This window comes from Rhinolophus hipposideros, assembly GCF_964194185.1.
Source record: "Rhinolophus hipposideros genome assembly, chromosome: 11".
Classification (NCBI taxonomy): domain Eukaryota; kingdom Metazoa; phylum Chordata; class Mammalia; order Chiroptera; family Rhinolophidae; genus Rhinolophus; species Rhinolophus hipposideros.
Genome location: NC_138057.1, coordinates 38,547,913 through 38,569,355, shown reverse-complemented (window position 1 = coordinate 38,569,355; position 21,443 = coordinate 38,547,913). Strand labels below are relative to the sequence as shown.

Sequence of the window (21,443 nt, the reverse complement as noted above, 5' to 3'; positions counted from 1 at the left end):
CTACAAATGGCTACTACCAATCTTCAATCTTATTCTAATACAGGGTGAACAGCAGGTGCCCTCAAGGTGGCCCTTCCTCTTCCAGAAACTGAAATCTGTCACAGAGCACTGCGGCTCCACAAAGCTGAGGAAATCTGAGCCAATCTGCACTACTGTGAGGCCTGCAGCCCCTGTGTCCCGCTGACCCGCTTGGCAAAAACACTTTTCCTGCCCCATGTGAACAGCACTGTGTCCTTCTTTCTATTCTGCGCAGAAAAAAACTCAGTGGCTGGAACTTTTGTCCATTACACATGTAAACTGTGCTTCTCAAAAGAGGCAGCATTGGAAAGTCTTCTCTAATCAACTTTTCTTATTAGGAGTTCTACATCTCGTCATCTGAGAAGGCTCCCGCATGGCGATCTCGCGATAGTTGCCACAGCTCTGTAACAGGAGCAGCAAAGCCCTGAGCAGACTGTATTTCAATTTGTGAAATCAAATCCTCAAATATTTACAAGGTTGCTGGTGACTGATGTACCTTCCACACTATCATAAAATGAGATTTTCACTGTACATATGTATAAGCCACTGACAATCAAGTGTCTCACACACTTTTTTCCAGAGACTCCAGTGGTTTTTTCCTTTGCTTTTTTCTCCTACTTTTTAAACTTTCATTTCTCTAGTTAGCTATGTATTTTCTTCAAGGTGGAATGAAAGCTCTTAACATTTAAATTCTATGAAGGAGGCTTAATGACGTACAACTCTATTTTAAGCTGCCCCAACCAACTATTTAAATACATCACCTAACAGTTTCCAGAGGGGACAGTGTATACAATTTCTTATCAGGTGTACTTTGGTGTAGATTTACACTATGTGCCTTTGACTAACTTTCTGCTTAAAAAAGTCCCCGCTGCTTGCTTGTCAAAAGGTATGGTACTGGGTGCTTTCAATAAAGAAGTCTTTAATTATTGGGGTTACTCACTGCGTAAGCTTGAATAAAAAACAAGGTTTTTGTATATCAGTTTTCTCTTTCGCAAGATTAGGTTGTTGTACGATCTGCTATATCGCTGGCTCCATCGTGAATCACCATGGTACACAAACAGGACTAATTTAGTGCATCACACCTCTAACACTAATCCGCAATATAATTGGCACACTATGAGGACAAAATAATTGGAAAATGGGAGACAGAACGGAAAGGAATGGAATAAGGAAGAGGCGAGGCAAAGGAAGGAAAGGTAATAGGATTAATTAGACATTGGGGAACCTCCAGGCTCCCATTGTATTTTTCCATTCATATCTTTCCCTGGCTAGAAAATTGGCTTCAAAAATAGAAACCCCAAATTTAGGGGGTCGGGGGTTACTTACAGGCTGAGGATATATGAACAGTCTTTATACTCATCAGCAACTGGTTTGTTTTGCCTACCTCTTGCAAATAAAAGGTGCTCAATAGAGACTCTGATAAATGTTTGTAGAATAAGTGTTTCAAGCTAATGTAGTAACCATTCGATAAAAGGTTGATAAGGAAATGGATAGGTCAGGTGGTGAATTAATTAATAGCTATGTCATTAAAGTAGATCTGATGTGCCTCCCAAAGTGATGCAATGTGAAGTACATAACATCATACTCTTGCGATACCCAAACTGGATCAAGCTTTCAGAGCCAACTTCTAGCTGAAAAAGAAAATGGAAGCTGGGGGAACAAGTTAAACACCACCTGAAGGAAACAGGCAAATCCAGAACGTGAGACATTCTGCAGGTCAACTTACTAGCATTTTCAACAAGTCAATAATAAAAAGGAAGAGGAGAGAGAGAGAGAGAGAGAGAGAGAGTTTACTACGCAGGACCTTGATTGGATCCCAATTTTAACAAATAAATTATACAAAGACAATTGGGGAGGTTGGAATGTGTACTGTGTGTTAAATGACTCCAAGGATTTATTTTAATCATGGATAATAGTGACATTATGGTTATGTAAGAAAATCTCCACATTTTTAGAGATGCATATAGGAATAGAATAATGTGATATTGGGATTTGCTTAAAATACTTAACACATACACATAAAGGGAAGGAGAATAGATGAATCTCGTGTGGGAAAATTTTTATAATCACTGGGTCTGGGTGATGAGTATAAGGATGAGAGATGTATGGGGGTACATTTTGTTGTTCTCTATGCTTTATGTTTGATATTTTATAATATAATCCTTTTCAGAAGTAAACCCCTTGGGGTACATTCTGACCAGGAAGGAGCAAAGGGAGTTTTTAAGTGCTAGAAAAGCTATCTGATCTGGCTGGTAATTACACAGATGTGCACATATGCAAAACTCATCAAACTATACACTTATGATCTGCGCTCTTTATTGCATTTAAGTTATACTGCATTAAAATCAACAAACTAGTCTCCGTTTTTTTTGTAGGTAAAATTAAATAAACACCTGTATGCGTAATTAGATGGAACACCTATCTGCTCCTCTGGTCCCTCTGCCACCTCCACTTAAGAGACACCTGAAAATTCCTGCATCCACTCTTTCACTGGCCTCCACATGCCAGAAAACAAGGACATTCAGTCACTGGACTGGAAAAACTATCACCCAGTTCCTGGGGTCATGGGGCTTTAAAAAGAGACAATTATAAGCATTAGCTTTGAGTCATCAGCATCTCAGAGCCCTGGAAAGAAGAAGTGGAGAAAGAACTGCTGTCCTCAGGCAAAGGGATAGAAGGAGAGAAGCCTAGGGAAGGCCATCAGTAGGAGAACAGTGACTCCGCTGGGGTGGACCCCCGGTTTGTGGCTTAAACAGAAATGTGTGGATTGACAATCCCACCCTCACCAGAAGATCCTGGGGATAGCCTTGGAAGAACAACTGTTGGTGCTGCTCCCAGCTGCAGGAAAAGAAAGGAAGAGAAGGATAGCTCCGTGAGCAGCTATCAAAGGTCCTTTTCCACGTAGATGGTAGAATGAAGAGTGGTAGACAGGTGGAGCAGTAACATCTCAGTGTAATTAGTGTACTGTAATGACTGAATATGAATAGGAGAGCATATTACAGAGAAGGGAAGATACTGCCTGAAAGGAAGGAAAGAGAACTGAGGAGGCAGGCAGCCCTGATGATCTCGAAGAATCTTTGAGATTATTCTTCCCTTATTTTTTACACTGGAGCGTATTTTCACAGCCGAATAACATCATGGTCCAATCCTGTAGTATCTAAGAAATTCAACTATCCCCTTCAGTTCAAACTGGCACTGTTTCTGCTGGGGTGATTAGGTGTGTGGTTCTCACCACACTGATCTCCTAACAAGCAGTTGTTCTACCATATCTTTGCCTCTCTCTGTAATACGGATAAGCTGAGAATTTCCCAAATCTTTAAATTCTGGTTCCTTTATGCTTAACAATTCCCCCTACAATTTATTTCTCTCTTCTTGCATTTTACTATAAGCATGCAGGAAGAACCACCACTTTGCTTAGAAATCTCCTCAGTTAAGTATGTTCCGCATTTCAGTCTGAGACTTCATCAGAATAGACTTTACCATCCACATTTCTACCAACATTCTGTTCATGATTATTTAGGTGTTTTCTAAGAAGATGGAAGTTTTCTCTATAGTTCTCCTCTTTTCTTTCTGAGTTTTGCCAGAATTTCCTTTAACAGCCCTTCATGGTAATCTTGACTTTTCTAGCATGCAACTCAAAACTCTTCCGTTTTCTACCCCTTACCCAGTTCCAAAACCACTCCCACATTTTATGATATTTGTTACAGCAGCCCCACACTTTATGGCACCAATTTCCCCATTAGCCGGCTCAGGATGCCAGAACAAAACACCATAGATGGGGGGTGGCTTGAAAAACATATATTTACTTTGTCATAGTTCTAGAGGCTGGAAAGTCCAAGATCAAGGTACTGACAGATTCAGTGTCTGGCGAGAACCCTCTTGCAGGCTTGCAGAGAGAGAGGAAGCTTTCTTGCTGTGTCCTCACATGAAAGAGACAGGAAGCTCTGGTGGCTCCTCCTCTTCTTTTAAGAACACTAATCCCATCATGGGGTTCTACCGTCATGACATTATCTAATCTCTAGTTGCCTCCCAAAGGCCCACCTCCTAATATCATCACATTGGGGGTTAGGCCTTCTACATATAAATTTTTTTTTGGGGGGGAGGGAACATAAGCATTCAGTATATAACATTACCACAGCATAATCTAGTTTATCCTGATGGAAACAAAGTCTACAGCAAGAGTAGACAACGTTTGGGTTGTCCACAGTGTTGGCTTCACCCAACACGGTGGACACCGAAGTAGAAAAACAAATAGATTTCTTGGCATCATTGAACCACTGGAACAACCCTCATCTGAAGGCCATTCTAATGGTAGACTTTTCAATTATATAAGAAATCAACTCATTTATAATTTAAGCTTTTTGGAATCAAAACCAATTAACTGGTACACAGATGATATACTGTATTATGCGACTTCCAACAATGGTCATATCTGAATGGAATAAGAGAGGGCCCCAGACCTTTGAGCAGACAATATGCAGGCTGGGCAGTGGTCTATGAAGTAGCTCTATCCAATAGGGACATCATATCCAGGGAAATGATTGATCAAAATCAATCCATTTGGCTTCAAGTCCTTCAGTAAGTCTCCTGGTAGCAGCAAGTGTAGCTGAATTCGAAACAGAGGAGAGCTGCACATGGAAGTGGGACTGGAAGTGAGCTAGAGAGAATATCCTTCTCCTACCAACGTTGTATCACGTCCCCAAACCATTTCAAAATTGCCCAGCATTTTCCCCAGGGAAAAACTATTAGTTAGAAAAATGTGATATAATATGAAATAGACGTGATAGCACATGAAATGAATTACATAAATTGTGGGATATAGTCACAGTTTTAGTTTTCTATCACAGAATTAAAATGCCACATTTCGTCTCCATTACGAGAGAAATTAGAAACAAAGAAAAAATATGAGTACGTTCTCATACCTGGGCTCTGTCATATTATGCAGCCCGGGCTATCACCATGCCCTGCAGGAAGAAGGCCCCTAATGGTGGAACAACTGTGGAGAGAAAGTAACAGGTCTGGGCCTGCCCTCCGGGGAATTACAAGACAAGCAGCAATATCCTCACTCACCCGTCAGTTCCAAAATGCAAATCAATCAGAGAAGCCCAGCTATATTGTTTCTGTTTTTCTGTGATGCTGGCGGTGGGTGGAGATCTCTAACTTCTGTAATTTCCACATGTCCTTCCAATAAAGCCCTCTTAATTACAGTACCTCTCTTCTTTGAAAACTCAACACTATTTTCAATAAATATCCAATTTTTCCAACTAGCTCTCTCAAAAAGAGAGTTTATCTTCCCTCTAACACATTTTATTTGTATTTTTTAACTGTAAAAAAAAGAAAAACAAAAAATGAGTCTTTTTCTCCCAGAGCAACGTTTAAACAGCCCTGAGGTTAGTCTGAAATCATAGTTGTTGCATCACTAGTTTCCACCAGACGGCGCTGTTGCTGGGTCACACACCCGCAGTCCTACAAAACTTAATCGCATTACTGAATAAACACCAACTGCTTCACAGAGATACTGGTAACTGCTCCTCCCCTCCCCCCGCCCCTTCTTAAGACATTACCACTGTCTTAACAACTACCATCTCCGTAATTGACCCCTGGACACTCAACTCTCTCAGAGGGTTTATTATTGAGCTAAACCGTCCCTTAGATGCGTTCTGTTGGAATCTAGTAGGGAAGATGGCCATTTAGCAAATGATTACACAAACATAATCACCAACTCTGATTTGTGCTACTGAAGAAAACAAAGGTACCTGGTGCTAACATTACACATGACCAATCCTGAGGGGCAGAATCCAAAAGTGCAAAAGGAGCTAAATATGGAGGGGGGAAAGGGAAGCATTTTCCCAAAGAGGTGGAACAACAAGCAAGAAGGCACTGAGGCTGGAAGGATTATGGCACTTTAAAAAGGCGAAGCTGGAGCTTTGAAACCCAGGATAAGAGCAAAAGAAAAGGGAACTGAGTGATCCCATTGAGAAGTCTCAGGCTTCAATGACCAACTACACAAATGGCCCCCAAATTTATATCTCTAATCACCTTCACTTCCAAGTTGCGTATATGGCCCTACTTGATCTTTCCACTTAGTTGTTTCAAAGGCACCTTATAATACAAGTGCAGCACTGAATTCATGATCTTCTCTAGTCTGATTCGCTGCTACCTGAGTATCGATGACGCAAAACTCATAGTCAGCTGCAAAATTCGGAAAATTGAAGAGTCCTTGAATCCTCCTTCAATTCATCCTTAGCTGCATAGACAATCTAGCACCAAATCCTGTTGATTTCATCTACCAAATCTGACAGCTTTTCTCTAGATCAGTGATTCTCCAAGTGTGGTCTACAAACTAGCAACATTAGCATCTCCAGGGAACTTGTCAGAAATGCAGATTCTCAGGCCCTGCTCCAGACCTACTGAATCAAAGGAGACCAGAAATCTGCATGTTAACAAGCCCTCCAGAAGATTGGAAATCCACCACAGTTTGAGAATCACTGCCCTATACCCGAAGCTCCTCTGCTGTTGCCATGAACCTATTTCATCATTTCTTACCTGAACTACCTGCAGTGACTTCACAATTGTTCTTCTCCACATCCACTAAAGCCTCCTTCTAGGGTGAATCTCAACCCTGGCAGATATTACAGTCTACTGGGATCCACTCTAAACCAACTAAATCTGAATCTCTGGGGTTGGGGCCCAGGCTTCGGTATTGTTTAAAAGCTGCCCTGAGAACTCAACATCAATCCATTCTAACCTGCAGCTAGACTGATTTTTAAAAGATGCTAATCTGCTCTTGTAATTCCCCTACGCAAACCCAGCCAGAATCGAGCCCCCATTCCTAATACCTATGAGGCAGGTAAGTGATTGGTGCCCCTGCACTTAAAGCCATACACCCTTGGCGCTTCTACCAACCACACTGGTCTTCAATCTTTGCAGACTCCTTGCTTCCTCTTCTTTTAAAGTTTTGCATGTGCTGCTTGTTCTCTTGGCCTAAATTGCTCTGTCTTACCCTTTTCACCTAGTGACCCTCACTCATTCTGTAGATCTCAGTTCCATCTTCCTTTCCCCCAGGGAAAACTTTCCCAACCTGCTTTGTCATGGGGAAGGGTGGGCTGGGGAGGATCCAGATATCCCAGTTTGCCCAGGAAGTCCTGATTTATGGACTTAACGATTTATAGATGTCTTTATAATTTTATATTGACTTGTGATTATTTAATTCTTCTCCACCTTCCTCACTGGATCGTAAACTGGAAGAGTTTGATACACAAGTTACGGTAACAAATATTTTTTGAACAACTTTTTTGAGGTGGGCACTAATTAGCATTCCAATTTATGGAGGGGAAAACTGAGTCTAGAAAGTTTAAGCATCTTGCCCAGATCACACAGCTAGTAAATAGTGTGGCTGGAATTTGAACCTAGGTCAGAGATTTTCCAACATCATAACCACCAAGCTGTTCTGGAGGAAAGATTTCTACTGCCTAATTGAGTGCCTGAGTTTTCACAGTAGGTAAGGATTAAGTTTTGCTTGGTTCTTATTAGAACTGAGCTCAGCTTGAAGACTACACAGCTACTTCCTTTCCATTGAAATTGCAATCTGCTCCAAGGAAATGAAGCTTAAGGCTCTCAGGGTATAAAGGGCAAATGTGTGGGAGAAGCCAGAGATCAAACGGTCAAGTATACTTGTTACAGAATTTTTCATGAGCTGAATTCAAATGCTATCAATGGAGCAATTCTCCCTTGAATCTGAAAGAGTGAGAACAAAGGGTGGGGGGAAAGGCAGCTGCTGGTGCATAATCAGGAGCCAGATGGAATGGTCCAGCCTGGGGACGTGGAGTAGATGCAGCCAGGGGCTGCGACACAGGTCACAAGAGAAGCCGATGTAGCAGAAGCTAAGAAGCTGCTTCTCCCTCAGCGCATATACAGGGAACCATTCCATCCCTGGTGGTTCTAATTCGCCAGGGGAACCCCACCTCTGGTACCAGCTGTCCTTCCTCTTTCTACTTAAGACTGAGTTAGAACTCATTTTGCCTCTCTGAGTCTCAGTTTTCTCATATGCAAAATGAGGAAGTTTAACTTAGATGACCTTGAAAGATGCTTTCAGTTTTAAAATTCTATGGTTCTGTGACCCACAGCCAATGCTGTTAGTAGGACTGACTCCGAAACAGATAGGAACACATTTGGATATTGGTAAAAATCCTCTTCTCAAAATCAGAAAAAGCATGGCCCATTTATGCTATTCCACTATCCTTACTGCATCTTATCCTGAAGAAAGTGTTTCAGGTCAAGTCCTGCCTGCTTTGAAGTCTAAATTCAACCATGAAGTTCATGGCAAAATGAATCCAAAGCAGAGTGAATACCACTAATCTACCAATTCCCCAAACTGAGATAAACTAAAATATTATGACAGAAACAAACACTTAACAGAAAAAAATTGGTAGCAGTTTTTCTTAATAATTTCATTTGTTTGCATTAGAATGAATCATGTATCATTTTAGACAAATCAGAATAAATCCAGGTTGCAGTTCACATTCATGAAACAGTGTATTGTATCTATGTCGTGCGGGGTGTCTGGCGGGGCGGCCTGCGGGGTCTCTGCTCCCACTCCCCACATAAGAACGCAGGACATGGTGAGGCCAAAAAGGAACACCCACGGAGCCATAGGTAGGGAAGTCATACCACTATGGTCTCACTGGAGGCTGGATTTACACAACGTGCGACCTGCTGTCCGCTTTGCTGCCAACCGACCAACTCTCCTCGACTCTCCTTATTCTCCTTCAGTCTCCTCCTTCACTCTCCTCGGCTCCCCTCCGTAGCCGTGGCAGTTATATCTGTGGCCAATGGCTCAATGGCTACACCTGATGGCCAACCAGCCACAGCTGACGGCCATCCACTATCTGAGCCAGCACCTCTCCACATGAGGCCGAGAGCCTGGAAACTGCTTTCTGGGGCTCTGTCCCCACAATCTATATTTTACAGTTGGATCAAAAGATTTTTATAAGGTTTATGTCAGCACTAGAAGTAAGTAGCTATGAGGCAGGACTGGGTAGGGAAATGAGATGAATTCAGCTCCGATACGCCTTGGCTCATGCTGTTTACTTTGTCTAGAAGGCTCATTCCCCAATTTCACCTAGAGAAATCTTGCCATTTCTCCCACCTTGTCACCAACCTGGGAAACAGTTTTAAAACATGACCTCCAGATTCTTTGACCTTCCTCCTTTTGAAACATAGTCTACTTGTATGTTCCCTCCCCTTAAATTTGGGCTTTATAACTCCTCAATGACTAGAATATGGTAGAGGTAATGCCATGCCAGTTTCCAGATTCAGGCTTTAAGAAACAGGCAGTATGTACTTTCTGCCTTGGAACCTAGCCACCAGGCTGTGAGGAAGCCAAACAGCCACATGTAGAGGCCATGTGCAGGCGGTCTAGCTGACAGTGACAGTTGAGGTCTCAGTCTCCAGCCAGAATCAACTGCCAGACATGTGAGTGATCAAGCTCTCTCAGATGATTCTGGTCCCCAGTTTCTGAGCTGCCCCAGCTGACGTCACGTGGTGTAGAAATGAGCTGTTCCCATCCAACCCTATCCAAATTTAATCTTCATGAGCACATCAAATGATTGTTGCTGTCCTCAGCCTTTAAGTTTGGGGTGGTTTGTTATGCAGCAAAAGATAACAAGAACAGAAGCCTTCCTTAAATCCTCACACCACTCCCACAATCACCACTACCATTAGAATGATAGTCCTGAGGGCAGGTCACAATTATTTCCATTCTCTCCACCTTTGGGGTACAGGACAGAAATGCAGTTCCCACCTGCTTTGAATTTAGGCATGGTCATATGATGGATTATGGCCAATGGAATATGACTGGAAGGGATATATGACGATTCTGGGCAGAAGCTTTAAAATCTACTGTGCAATCCACCAAGTTCCCTTCCCCTGTCACAGTGATGGTGGAAGCCCACATGGAAATTAATCTTCAATCAGTTAGACTCCCTGATGGGATTAGGACAAGCAGGGCAGATTGCCAACCCGTGTTGGACATACAGCATGAAAGAAAAATAATTATTTGTTAAGCCACTGAGATTTTAAAAAATAATTTGTTACCAGCATATGACCAGGTTTCTCAGTGGCAACACTACAGACACTTGGGGCTACATAATTCTTTGTTGGACCTACTGTCCTGTGCATTGTAGGATGTTCAACAGCACCCTGGCCTCCACCACTAGATGTCAATAGTGCCACCACCCCTAGTTGAGTCAACCAAAAATGTCTCCAAACTTTGCCAAATGTCCCTTAGAAGTAGCCCCAGTTGAGAACCACTGACCTAGACGAAACTGATAAAACCATCAGCAAGAGGAATGAGTTGTTTTCTCTTCCACTTTCAAAGTCCTTGACAGACACTTTTCTATAGCACTCATATTATCTGCAATATTGAATTACAGTTAGTTCCTTCGACTCTGTCACCCTGAAGATTCTGAGGGCAGGGGGGAAAGTAGGACAGGTGCAATGATCTCCTTAAAGCCTGAGTTTTCTGTTAGTGATGTACCAACAGAAAGGTGCATCAGGTGGCTAAAACACCCAGTCTCTCCTAGCAAGGTGACCCAGTTCAGGGCCACCACAAATGGTTATACAGTGTGCAGATTGCACAATGGTACCCAACCACAGGGATAAGTGATAATGAGGTCCATTCCACTCTGCTTACTATGCTACCTCCATGCAGAAGGAGGGAGTTTTTCTTAGTCATCTATCTAAAGAAGTCCTTTTAAAAACTTGACTCCAAGGCCAGCTGCTGCTCTGACCCAGGTTGTGGGGGAATCTGGGATACATTTACATAAAACAGGACTTAGAAAATCTGATGTTCACATAGGGATTCCCTTTGTCCTGAATCTTGGAGAGAGATGGAAAGTGAGTTCAAGCTACTGGACAAGAGTGAGTATAAGTAACTCAAGTTAAGACTGTCTATTTGGAGAAGAAATACAGTGAAAAGTTAAGTCTCCTTCCTACTTCTGATTCCTAATATTCCCTCCTAGAGCCAGCTACTGTTATTAGTTTCTTCTGTGTCCTTCCAGAGGAACTGTATACATTAGTGCATGTCAAAATTAGTCCTTGGGTAAATTATATCCAAAAGCACATAGCCAGTGCAGGAATTTCTGCAACTGCTGTTTATGAGATTTCCCTCTGGTGCTGCTCAAGCAGCTCTTCTTGATGTTGTAAATTAACTACTAAAGTCACACAGTTCAGGGTGGTGACATGGTCAGTGGAAGTCCAACATCAATATGGGCAAGCCCCATCTACCTATGCCCCAACCACTGCACACTCATCTCCCCAGCTCTATACAACACACATCATGATGCTTGATGGTTAATTGTATCGAACTGTGTTTTTGTCAAATTACCACCACATTCTATCCTGACAGCAGATCAATCTGAGCCAATACCTTCTCCACTGACATCTTTCCCAAGAAGTTACCATATGCCATATTCACTTCATGCTTCTCTATTTCAGTCATTTCCAATCCAGAGAAACGCTTCATCTTGAGGACTTCCATATGTTCTTAATCATCATGCCCTCTCTCTATCTTAGGAAAATACCGTTAATCTCTATCATCACTTTTTGCTTCTCTTTTCTTCTTGCACTGTCTTCTCCTTTCCTCTTTTACTTCCTCTTCATTATGACTGTCAGTTGAGAAACAGCCCCAATCATGATGGATAGACATTGGAGAAGTCCCAGTGATAATCCTCTATCAAGAAAAAGAACTACAATTTTTAAATTGAAATGTGATAAAGACTAGTTTGGTGAAATTCCCAGAAGCCCCTTTAAAACATAACCCTACTCACCTCTATATAAGCCTGTCTTCCTCAAGGAGCCATATTAATGATAATCTACTACTTTATTAATAATGATCTGCAGCAACACTGACAACAGTGTTTTGTCATTTCTCCCTGCAATTGACTGACATTATGCTTTCTTCGTGCAGCCTCCTTGGCTTCAAATGACCTCCCCTCAGTTTTTTGCCTTTGAAAAACCTCTGTATCTTTTCAGCCCTTGCAGAATGAATTGTTCCTTCTACTACACCCCTCCATCAAGTAGCTTTTATTGCTATTTAACACCTATTTCATTTGTCTTGCATTATTTGTATTTGTCTCTCCTCCTTAGCCTTCAAGGCTCTTGAGAGACTGAGCCCTGTTAATATTTGTAAACCTCTCTTCCAGGAGCACATCTGTCAAGCATATGGTAAATGAACAGTACAATGAAATGGAATCAGCTTCTGTGGGTTGGACCCACAGAACGACTAACGACCACTCACAAAGTTATCTCCCTGCAAAAACGTATTGGTTTTTCAAACAACTGACTTATTGGTTTATTTACATCCTACTTTATTCTATAATAATTTCAGGCAGCCTATAGACATTTTTACAATTGTTTTATAGTGGCATATTCTGTAAACTTAAGTCAGGATTAAAGATCAATATCAAGAAGAAAGGAAGAACCCAGATATGTGAGCCATAAAATCTTACATAGACATAAAGGTTGGGCTACAAGTTTGGCTCTGAGCTTCCTGGCAGCCAAAGCACAAATGAAAATATGTTCAATCACATTCTTCTCATTGTCCAGAAGGAGAAAACATACCACTGCTTGGGGGAAGCAAAATGTTCCTGGCACTCAGTTCTGAAACAAAAGCTCTTGTATAAGATTTCTCATAGGGGGTATTCAGTAGGCCAACAATTCACTCTCACTTGGAATTTTGGTGCATAATTTGTTCTCGGGGCTGCTAATGAAGGGTCACGTGGCAAGAGGCAAAGCCAGAGAGGTTAATTAAAGTGGTGAAGCTATTTTATCTGCTCTTAAATAACACAGATTATGTTGTTGTCATTGGTTTGGTTTGTTTGTAATAACAATGAAGACATTTATGTTTCTGCTTTGTAGAAATTTTGAATGGGGAATGGTAGATCACTGACTCAATATTTCTAAGGGTAAGCATGAATTTAACAAGTGGGATATTTAAAAAAGGGCATTGAATAACTTCCATTTAAGCATTAAACCAGAGAAATTACGAAAATAGAAATTTAAAAATCTAATATGAAAAACTCAAGATTTTCAAAATCAATAGTTACATTCAGTTTTGTTTTCCCCATACACTGAAGTAGCAATTCCACAAAATAAGGATTCTATGTGGTAAATTAGCACACAACTAGAGAAGGCAGAGAGGCCAATGAGAAGGGGCAGAAGAGGGATTTAAAAAGATTAGTGAACCTCTTTGGAAACTTCCAAGGGGGCTATTTGGGTGTCTCACTGTAAATCAGCCTTTGGATAGTAACTAAATCCCCAGTTAATACACAGGCTGCTTATCCAAGCCAAGATCAACTGTGCTTTAAATTTTATTTTAAATATTTAGGGGGAAAAAAAGTAAATCAGCTGTATAGCCAGAACATTAAATCATAGCACAATTTGCTAAATGTGTTTTTATTACACTTTGCCAATTTTTACAAATCCTTGTATGCTTATTGTTAAGTATAAGATGCCATCATTCCCTCTAAAGTTATTCAACATGAAAATTAACAGCACTGTTGTACGAATTCTGTTTGTTGCCAGCCATCTCCAAAATATTCTTTTGAACCCAAGAAGAAAATCAATTCAGACTTATTTACAGTCCTGTGGAGCATGAGGATGTAAAATGTAGAGAGTTCACCCTCAAAACAGTTCACTAATAAAAATAACCAGACTTTTGAGTCACTCCCCATTATTGAGTTTTATCTATAGAATGCTATACTATTACTCAGGAGAAGCGGTGGAGATGAGAAGGCAAAGAAACTATTAAGCAGAATATATCAAGAATATATTTGAAATTTGAGAATTTGAAATTCAGCTGCTTTGATACTTCTTCCAAGGTCACTGTACAGTGAAATTGTAATTCCTCTTTTAATAATAAAGTTGACCTAAGAGGACTCACGGCTAGGAGCTCTAATCCAGAGAGAACCCATTTAGAAATGAGAATGAAAGATATAAATGTATCCTGTACATCTCAATATACCAACTGCCATTCCCATTAGCTTACAACCCCATGAGCAAGCACTGACCATTATAGACAGCCAAGGAAATAACCTAATATTTATTTATGAAATATTCCTGTAAAAGGTGGCACTGAAGAAACAATCTGGGAAGCTTAATGTAATGTAACTGAAGAAAAATAAATAACTAAGGAACCCTAAACTGAGTTTTCCTTGTCAACCTCCTATTTCCCCTTATTCTATTTAACTATGATGCCTCAGCCATCCAAGGAAACTTTATGTATTTTGAACTCAAAAATGCTAATCCTTCACCAATCATTATGCATCATTTATGAAGCTAAAGATATTGGAATAAATGCATTTTTCAAATGTAGTCCAAATAACATAAAAAATTATTTTGCAGTTAGGATCAAACTGTTGTACAAAGTACACACACTTTTGCTGGGCAACCTGGACTTTCTGCACATATAGAAAAAGGCAGAGTCAGCAAGAGGAGTTTGACACTCTGAAACCTCTGATTAAGGGCAGAGTATCATGGGAGCATTTCTGGTTTCACTTGAGCATCATCTAACCCTGAATGAGATTATAGTTCGGAGGAGGTGCCAGTTATCAGCAGATCCACATTCAAAAATCTCCCCAGCCTTGCTTCACTTTGAAGAAATACAGTTCAAGGCTAAATGAAACTTTCCAAGGCCACTGGATGTTTGTATTTCTTTTTCTGGGAATCTCAGCTTGAAGTAGACTTGTGTGTGTGTGTGTGTGTGTGTGTGTGTGGTATGTGCCCACATGTACACGTGCACCCCAAGGTTTAGAAAGGGGGGTTGGACGTCAGTGTCTTCAATGCCTTAAATTGTCAAAGGAAGATATTATATATGAGGCAAGACAGGGCAAACCTGAAGCCATGTGGGGTTCTGTGCTTGCTCAGTCAGATACCGTGAATGCTGTAAAGGAAATGAGAAGGGTGTGTGTAATAAAACCGCTGGTTGAGAAAGATATGAGTGAGGCTGCACAGGGAGCTGATAGTGAGGTTACTGGGAAAGAAATAAAGCCATTCTTCCAAGCAAAGAAATAAGGAAAAAGAGGCAAGACAATATAATGGGGAAACACATGGGACTCTAGGTTGATGGTTCTTAAACTTTAGGGTATATCAGAATCACCAGGGGGGCTTGATAAAATACAGATTTCTGGATCCCGCCCCCAGAGAAACTGATTTAGTAGGTCTGAGATGGCCTATTTGCATTTCTAACAAGATCCCAGTTACGCTTTTTCTACTGGTCCAGTGACCACACTTTCTAAGTAGCAAAACTGTAGATAGCTCACAGATCTGAATCTGAAGATCTGCTCTGCCATTTTTCAAATTGGGAAAATTACCTAGACTCTCCGAATCTTGGTTTCCTCATCCTTAAAATAAAGATGATGATATATACTTCATAAGAGTGTTATGAAAATTAAAGGAAATGACATATTTGAAGCATATGGGACATAGTAGAAACTTTACAAATACTTTCATTTCCACCCCTCTGAGGGCAGAGTTAGGGAAACGGAATCATGACCCAGGAGGAGCTCCAGGAAAAAAGGTAGGGACTATGTGCCCAGAATCTAAAGCAGTGTTTCTCAATCCTGGGCAGGCATCAGAATCAACTGGTGTGCCATTGAGGAGTGGAGATTTCTGAGCGCCATCCTTGAGTCAAAGGGACTGGCATGGAGACTGGGTGATTCTGGGGACCCGCTAGAGTTGAGCCCAGAGACACAGAGTAATGTAAGTCTGAGATTTCCAAGGCAGAGTCCTGGACAGCAGAGACCAGGCAGGTGACTCAGGGAACTGGAAAGACAAAGTTATAGATTCAAGGGCAATAATGGGATTAGGAGAAAGAAACCAGAGACAGCAGCTGGCAAAGAAGAAAGGAGCGTGGTAAAAGGATCAGGGTGAGTATGTGCTTAGGTGACCAAACTTTGACCTGTACTTGAAACAAGGCAGATGAACAGATTATAAACAATGTCTAAATATACACGTGATTATAACCCCTGACTCTGGAGAAAGGCTCAGCTCTGTAATCAAATGGATGTGTTGACTTTTAAAAGTAAAAATGGTAGGACAAAGAAATGAAAAGGAATTGGGAAAATTCCTGAAGCCTCGGATCCTCAAATAGCAGTCCTCAATTCCAGTTTACTCTCCTCAGATCAATTCCAGTGGCACAAAGTGGAAAGTTATTAACCGGCCAGCATCAATAGTAACTAAGACAGGCAGCTTTCTATTCTGGGATGCCTCATTCATTCTATTCTTCCCCTAGGCCCTCAGGCACCACTAAAGTGTGTTTCTCAGAATGCCAAACTTAGAGAAAGGCTGCGGGTGGCAAACATGAAAAATGACATATTATAACACATCCTGACTATGCCCAAGGCACATTAGCATATTTAAAACTTTAAGAACGCTCTCCTATTGGAAATCCTTATTTCACTAAAAGCTTTTGTAGCAGCCCTCCTGTGGCTAATTCCTGGGAACATGCCATTGGAAACACTGCCCCACGGCAAGGTCTGTAGTGGCCACACCCTCTGCTTGCCCCATTGCCAAGATCAGGAACTGAAAGCTGCACTGTCTAAATGCAGAGTTGTTCATACCCCAAAACACTTCCTGTTTGGAATAAAACTTCTCTCCGCTTTCAGATTCACCGCCTGCAAAGGAGGGATAAGAGTGGCTTGTTTGTCAGTTGGCTTTCGTCACTGGAGTGGTTAGTAAGCTGATAGTACTTTTGATAACATGGACATACCTAAGTGGGATTCTTCACCCTCTGTAGGGACACTGGGACGGACACACACACACACACACACACACACACACACACGCACAGTAGGATGGAGAGAAATTATTAGTGTTAAAAAAAGAATGACATGATCAAAGTCCTTGAGAAGGAAAATAAAACTGTAAGAGGTAAAAATGAAAACAGTATGCTGGCTGGGTGAAGGCCCATAACTCAGTTGGCTTGTTTTCCAGCAAGCTACTACTCCCCTCCCTTGAAATCCTAGCTTGTAAATATATTTATAGCTGCTCAGACACAATATGCCAGATACTAAGAAATCCACTTAGTCATTGTTCCTGGTGAACCAGTTTTGCAAGAGTTAATCTAATCCTTTGCATAAAGCTGTGAAGAGTTTGCTAAAAGCTTCAGCAAGGAAGAGTCCTGCTCTGTGCCTAAAGGTTAGCTGATCTCAATCAGCCTGCTACAGAAACTAAGATGTTATTTATTTACTGGATGAGCTGTTGTTGATCTGACTAGAAATGAAGGCACTGCGCAACGGCCTGCTGGGTACCCATGTTGAGTGACACTTCTCTCTTTTATACAATCACAGTGAGTGCCCTGAGAGTTTGGTGCTTCTTGTTCCTTTGTTCCAACCATCCCCCCTGGACCCAAGCATAACTGTCTGAAAAGTAGGAGCTTCTAAATCAGTTGTGCCAGGTTGTCATATCAATTCCCAGAGTGACTGAAGCATTTTAAAGCCATTAATCTAAATGTGACTCTCCTAGGTGGTGAGCCACTTGAGGGCAGGAACAATGGTAGCTCCAGAATTTCTAAGAGGAGGGGCAAGAGGCAGAGGTGTTACTGGAAAAGGAACAGTTGGAGGCTATACCCAGAGGACTTGAGTTGAAATGATGACTGCATAGTAAGCACATTGATTATCATTAGATTACATGGGTCAATAAAATGCAATAGGTTTTTCTGAAGATCATTTCAATAAGATTGAGAAAAATCCTACGTGCTGATATCGCAGAATAAGAATGCCAAGGTTGGTAAGTAAAGTGTGTTCCAGGAGGTAGGAGTTGGGAGTATAGTGAGAGGCTGGACAATGCCCATCAACAATCCCTTGGTGCCCGGAAGGAAATAGAACTGATTCATCTTAACATCCCAGCTCTTAGCTCATAATTGGCACAAGTAGGAATTAGGTACCTGTTTGTTAATGCAAAGGATCACTGAGCATTTGAGGGAGAGAAGGGAAGATTACAGAAGACAGAGGCAAGAAGGCAAAGAACAGAAAGATGAGGCTCTAGAGAAGAGGTCAGACAGGAAAGAGAGAAAAAAGAGAAGGAAGAGAGGAGGAGCGATAGAAGAAAGGAGAGAGGAAAGAACATGACACATTTTGTACACAACTTGAGATTATACAAGATGTTTACGGGGTGTCTCAAAGTTCATATGAATTTTTACCCTCCTGACCAACTACCATAGCTGTGGGAGCTTACTATGAGCACAGTTCTTGCTCTATGAAATTGGACTTCTGTTGGGGTCTGAACTCCTTTCTAGAAGTGAGTTCACATAGTTTGCTCTGGTATCTTCAGGGGATTTGGCCACTCGGCTCCTGCACTTGTGATGCCATCTCTTTAGGCACAAAGGAAACTTGTCTTACTTCCTGCAGATTTCCCACCAGAAACATTTTCATGGACCTTCTCCTAACAAGTTCTGCCTATACTTCAGAACACTAGTTTAGCTGATGGGAAGATACAGGAGCCCAGTTTTAATCACCCCAGCCCTCCTGCCTGATTCAGAGATACCCATCAGAAGCCAATGCTTTACAACTCTGTCATTTCCACTCCAGAGAAAGAGAAAAAAAGCCCTGAATTGTGACATAACGAGATGAGCAATACAGAAGGAATGAGAGGAGAGAGAGAGAGAGACAGAGAGAGAGAGAGAGAGAGAGAGAGAGAGAGAGAGAGAGAGAGAGAGAGAGAGAGACGGAGACAGAGAGAGACAGAGACAGAGACAGAGACAGAGACAGAAACAGAGAGAGATCAGAGCAAAGACCTAGGGCCACCCTGAAGAACTGCTGTTAATCCTACACACTTCTGGTATAAGGCTGCTTTGTTTCTTCTGGGCAAGAATGGGCCAATAAAAGGCAAATCATCTGTGTATGTATGTCTCTCATATGCCTACAAAAATGCCCGTAGTTTTTACCTTCTGGGAAGCTCAGACTTGTCATTACTCCCAATTATTGTTCCAGAGATTTTCAAATCTAAGAATATGGTATTGTTTTTAAACCTCTTCTACTATTGTGGAATAATAATAGAAATGAAACTATAATGTAAATTCATCATACATGTGTATTATTGTTTACCTCCTTTTAAATAGAGAGATGGAGGTGAAAGGGTGGTAAAGATAGGGGCTGAGAGGGTAGGCCTGGACAAAAGACATATAAGAGCCTCTAACAAGTAGAAGCTGGTTCCTCTCTTCACGCCCAACTCTAGCTGAGGATCCAACAGTCAGCACTGATCCTGACTTTCTAGGAGTCTAAGCTTTATGTTGGAGACAGATAAGTGAACAGTTACAATGAGTAATTCCAACAGTAGGGGGTGAGCACAGTGTGATAGATAGTTTTATGTGTCAATTTGGCCAAGGGATGTCCAGATAGCTGGTAAACCATTTCTGGGTATGTCTATAAGGCTGTTTCTGAAAGACGTCAGCATTTCAATTGGCAGATTGTGTATAGGAGACGGCCCACACCAATGCAGGTGGACCTCATCGAACCTGTTGAAGGCCTCAATCGAACAAAAAGGCAGAGGAAAGGTAAATTTGCTTTGTTTGCTGGAGCTGGGACATCCATCTTCTGCTCTTGTTGATTGGCTCCCCTGATTCTTAGGCCTTTGGACTCCCACTGAATTATACACCAGCTTTTCTTGTTCTCCAGCTTGTAGACAGCAGATCGTGGGCATTTTTGGACTCCATATTTGCGTGAGCCAATTCTTATAATAAATCTCTCTCTCTCTCTGTCTCTCTCTCTCTCTCTCGCTCTTGCTCTCTCCCCCCATATGTATGTGTGTGTATACACACACACACACATACACACACACACATATACACTCTTTGTTCTGTTTCTCTGGAGAGCCCTAACACACAGGGAGATGTGGGAGCATATGTGGGCACTACAGAAGGGGTGAAGGCCAGAGAATATTCTCAGAGGAGTTGACTTCTAAAGGTTCACCTTTGGTACGCACCATACTTCTCATAATCTCTATTGCAAAACAGGTAGAAAGCGACAAAGAAATAACTGTTATCCACCTTAAGTTAACTTGGCACCTTGTATCAGTCCAGATTTCCTATGGCTAGCACATGGTCTTTTACAATTTCCCTGTGAATAGGTAAGGTTTCCAATCAAGTTTCAAAACTGATTCCATATTATTGGAGAAAAAGTGATATTAAATGCCTTTTGTAAAAGGAAATAGTCTTTACAATTGGGTTATCAGCTTAATCTGGGTTGACTGGGATTCTGGCAAAGGAAAATTTTCAACTGAAGAGCAGTCTAAAAAAGTACAGCCTCTGCAATGGAAGGAGTCTCTGCAGCAATAATCAGATATTTGTTTTGCACCCCTGATATCACTATAGCAATTCTTGAGCCAAGGATGGCAACTCATGCTGGAGCACCCAGAGGCCTGGGCACCCCATTAAATGAAAGTCACTCAATATACTCCCTTATCTATGTTCATTAACCATCTGTATTAGAAGAGACCCTGCTCCCAGCTCTTCCTGTTCTCTTTCACTAGTTACAATCCTGCCATCTCGAAAATTCTGTTTCCAAGAAACACCCATGTGGAGGACAGGGCAATGTTATAACTTAATCAAAACAGGGGAAAAACACAGAAAAGGGGGAACGTTCTCAAAAGCAAACATGTGACATAAATACCATTAAAACGTTACAGAAATAGAAATCCTAATTAAAGAGCATGACATAAGTGAGATTTCTTTTTCTTAGAATTATTTAGGGTCATTATAAATCATACCAAAGAGGTCTAGATTAGCCACTTAAAAAATTATTACCTGCTTCCTTAATGGCATAAAGTAGGGTATGTTATCTCCCAAGGTCCACACATGGGACCTAGCAATAGCCTCCTTTTTTTCCTCCTTCATTCTGGGTCATTGTGATGGGTAGAAATGCTGGCATAGCATGCCAATATCAGTATGTACTATGAGGCCATTCATGAGTGTTAGATTTTGTGGTTGCACATTCATTCTACCTCCCCTTATTCCAAAGCCTCTGTTTGTAGAAGGCTACACTGCCCTGCCTATATCACCCTTCTCTATTCTGATTTAGTCTTCATTTTCTTTCATTTATACTCAAACACATATGACATTAAATTTCTGGGTATGGGGTCAAAGATAGAATGGATGTCCCTACAGTGAAGTATCTGAGAGAGAGAACAATTGCATGGGCCATGACTAGACACATATAAACTGGGCAAAGTATATGAACAGAAAATTCGTAAGAGAGAAAATCCAAAAAGTGAATAAATGTGAAAAAAATTTCAGTCAACAAGCTGGAGGCCCAGGAAAGCTGATGGTGTAGTTCCAGTGTGAGTCAGAAGGCCCGAGAACCAGGAGAGCCAATGTATAAGTTCTAGTCCAAGTCCTATTGCGAAGGCAAGAGAAGAGACATGTCACCACT

General features: G+C 41.4%; 1 protein-coding gene across 9 annotated transcripts in view; it reads right to left on the bottom strand.

The window, feature by feature from the left end:
- Nucleotides 1-21,443, bottom strand: part of TMC1 (transmembrane channel like 1) — a 312,031-nt gene that overhangs the window by 155,134 nt on the left and 135,454 nt on the right. The window contains exon 1 of one of the 9 annotated variants that reach the window (XM_081067292.1): nucleotides 5,089-5,124. The exons of the other annotated variants lie outside the window; for them this stretch is intronic. The gene's annotated coding sequence lies outside the window, so the exon portion shown is untranslated. Of the gene's footprint in view, nucleotides 1-5,088; nucleotides 5,125-21,443 lie in introns of those variants that run through there. 9 annotated transcript variants of the gene reach the window in all.